This window comes from Otolemur garnettii, unplaced genomic scaffold (assembly GCF_000181295.1).
Source record: "Otolemur garnettii isolate 467f Iridium unplaced genomic scaffold, OtoGar3 scaffold00156, whole genome shotgun sequence".
NCBI classification, from domain to species: Eukaryota; Metazoa; Chordata; class Mammalia; order Primates; family Galagidae; genus Otolemur; species Otolemur garnettii.
Window position 1 is genome coordinate 4,288,513 of NW_003852551.1, and position 3,911 is coordinate 4,292,423.

The window sequence follows — 3,911 nt, forward strand, 5'->3', positions numbered from 1 at the left end:
CCCAATTCCAGTGATGAGAAGCGCTGATAACCTCCAGCAAGGAGGCTGATGATCCAGATATGCTGGGATGGGGTCAGGGGAGAGGGGGAAGGAAATGGAGAGGGACAAGCCCTGTTTTCCCGCGGTTCCTTCCTTAGAGCAGGCCCAGACCCATCAGCAGCCTCCCACGCACTTCCTCCTACCTCCACAGGGGCCTCAGGGCAGTGAGAGGGGCCAGAGGTGGGGCCTGGTTGTGAGGCCCCAGGAAGCAGCTGAGGCCACAGCCAGGGGAAAGGGTTCAGGTGACTAAACTGCCAAAGGGGTGACAGATGCTCTGAGTGGTTACACCTTCTTTTAAAGGAACAATTCTCATCTTACAGACAAGGGAGCTGAGGTTCAGCGATGAAGTCAGCCCAAGGGCCAGGGTGCTAACTAACCCTACCAGACTGGCTCTTTCCACTTCACCCACAGCTGTCCTCTTAGTCCAGTTGGCTGCATAGTGGGAAGTGAGGGGGTGGCGGCTATCTGCTCCATTATTCACACAGCAAAACACAGGAAGGAGTGAAGTGGCTCTTCCAGCCCTTTATTCTCTGGACCCTGGTGCTTCTCCAGCAAGGATTACCTACCCAAAGAGCTCCCCTTAACCTATTACTAGATGAAGGGGCTGGAGATACAGCCACTGCCAGGGTCACAGCTCCGCCCCAGAGGCCAGTCATGACTATTCTACCTCAATTCACTGCCCAGTGCAATCTTTTCACCGGGAGAAGATTGCTCCCAGCAGGGTTGTGAGATGGGATAGAACCTCTGCTAATCTTGCTAGTGGGTCTGTGGCTAACATGTGCCCGAAAGGAAATTGGAAGACTTTGGTCCTTCTGGGAAAATAGGATATCCTGTCCCAAACCCAAATTCCTTGATATGACTTCACATTTGCACCAGGAGTAAGAAAGGACATTTAATTCCACGAATAGGCTTTGCTCTTACACTGGGCCAACAACTGTTAGTGCTCCCAGCATTCTCTCTTTCATCCTTGCCAAAAAAAAAAAATTTTTATTTTATTGGTAACAGTAGGTGCACAGCCCCAGGGAATAAGGGTTGGTTTATTTCCTGTCCATTCCCCTTTCCCACTCTCCCAGTCACACTTACTATTACAGGTGTCCACGTGACCCGTTTTCTTGCCAATAACATTTTCTAGGAAAAATGTTGCTTCCTGGATTACTTCTTTCTGCTTAGCAGTTGTCATAAAGTGCAGTAATGCCACAACCCAAGCCCGCCAGAGAGGATGGAGGAGCAGCACAGTAAGAGCCTATTTCCAAGGGGAGTAGGAGAAGGGAAAAAACTAACCTAATGGGTACTGTGAATGCTACTTGGGTGACAGGTACACATATAGCCCAGACTCAAGCATTACAAAAATGATCCACACAACCTAAAACATTTGGGGTTGTTTTTTCTTTTGGAGACAGAGCTTCAAGCTGTTGTCCTGGGTAGAATACCGTGGCGTCACAGCTCACAGCCAACTTCCAACTCCTCGGCTTAAGCAATTCTCTTGCCTTAGCCTCCCAAGTAGCTGGGACTACAGGCGCCTAACACAACGCCCAGCCATTTTTTGGTTGTAGTTGTCACTGCTGTTTGGCAGGCCCGGCTGGATTTGAACCCGCCAGCTCAGGTGTATGTGGTTGGGGCCTTGGCCGCTTGAGCTACAGGAGTCACCAACCTAAAACATTTATAACCCCTTAAACTTTAAAATTTAAAAAGTTAAAAATTAGAGTGGCACCTGTGGCACTGGCCCCATATATGGAGGGTGGCAGGTTCGAACCTGGCCCCAGCCAGCTAAAGCAGTGATAACTGTAACAAAAAATAGCTGGGTGTTGTGGTGGGCACCTGTAGTCCCAGCTTCAGAAGGCTCAGGCAAGAGAATTGCCTAAACCCGAGAGCTGGAGGTTGCTGTGAGCTGTGACGCCACAGCTCTCTACCCAGGGTGACAAAATGAAACTGTCTCTAAAAAAAAGTTAAAAATTAAATTATATAAGCTTAACAATTAAATGAATTATATTTAAAAAACAAAAATTAGGCTTGATGCCCATAGCACAGTGATTACACCACCAGCCACATACACCGAGGCTGGTGGGTTTGAACCTGGTCCCGGCCAGCTAAACAATGACAACTGCAACAACAACAAAATAGCCAGGTGTTGTGGCAGGCGCTATTTGGGAGGCTGAGGCAAGAGAATCACTTAAGCCCAAGAGTTTGAGTTTGCTGTGAGCTGTGATGCCACAGCACTCTACAGAGGGCAACACAATGACACTTTGTCTCAAAAGAAAAAAAACAAAACTAAAAACAAAAAGCCTGTTGCCTTGGTGGTATTGTTGACCTCACAAGTAATATCTCCAACTGCCTGCCTCCATACTTATGTGAGCAAAATATTCCCTTGTTTGTTTGGGGGTTTTTTTGGAGTTTTTGGCCGGGACTGGGTTTGAACCCGCCACCTCCGGCATATGGGGCCGGTACCCCACTCCTTTGAGCCACAGGTGCCGCCTCCCTGATTTATTTTTTCCCAGTTATTCTTTGAAGCTAAAAACATTCCTAACAGGTACAGCAGCTACTGGGTTCCAGCTTTTAAACAGACCACTTTCTCCAGGAAACATATCCTGGGTATTCAAAGCAAGATCAAGGGTCCCCTCCTCAGAGCAGGGAATGCATTGCCACTTGCCCATGTGCCTTAGCTGTGAGGCAGGTAGCAAAGGATCCCCTTGTGCTCACCATTTTATTTCTAAGCCAATGTATTTACTGAATGAATCAACACACCTACAGCTAATTGCTGGCACAGCCCCTTGAGGGCAAAAATGAGCTTGCCAATGGCTGACCACAACTTACAAGGAATGGGTGTGTACACCCATATGCTGGAGTGAGGCGGGTGTCATTTTACCTGGTTAGAAAAGGGCCCCTACTCCCTGCACAGGGCAACCTGCATTACCTCACAGCAAGTACTGCTTTTGCAGGGTGACTATACACCTCTCTCCCTCTGCCTTGGTAGTTTGAGCCAGAGCCCCACCTATCCACCCACTGCTATACTCCAATTTGTGTGGTTTAGACGTGTTCTGCTATATTTAGGAGGACAGTAGGATACCTAAGCTTCTGTCCCCTCCCCTGGAGAAGCAAATCAAGGTTGCAGTGTAGACACTGCCTTTCATGTCATTGTACCTATTTCCTCATCTACAGGAATGGCAAAACTCGCATGAGTTACTCAGTTTTCCTTACCTTTACATTTCACATCACCTTTCTATTTCTCACTTTATGCTCCTCCCAAGTGCTGATCCTATCTCTCTCAGCCAGCAGGGCATTTGAGCATATGCTGTAAGCTGGATGCTTTCACACATTACTCCATCTCATCCTCAAAATAATCAGTATCATTTTGCACAGAAATGACAGGATATTGGCAGTGCCTACTGAGCACTATGGTAGCTACCTTATATATGCCATGAGTAATCCTCCCTAAAAGCTCCCACAGTGATTTATATTCTCATTTTGTAGATAAAAAAACAAGGTTCAGCAAATCAGTAGAAAGGAACCAGGGCTGTCCAACCTCAAGGCATTTCGAGGTTGGCCTACACCCCCAACAAGGGACTCATTGTTGGAATAATATCTGATGGAGAGAACATCAATGGTTTGGGTATAAAAATTTATTATACATAAAGAATATTACCACTAATGAATGCAGACAGACTAGGACACCATGGTAGTGAATGGAGGATGGCTAGTTCTTTGGAAAGTGAACAGGTTTAGGTGGCTTGGGGCCACGCTGATTGGTCAGCCAGACAGGAGGGTACACACCAGACACCAGGGCACCGGGGCATCAAGTGACTGCTCTGTGCCCAGGCTCCTTCCCTGCCTGATTTGGAGCTTTCAAGAATGACACCCAGAAGCAAGCAACTGAG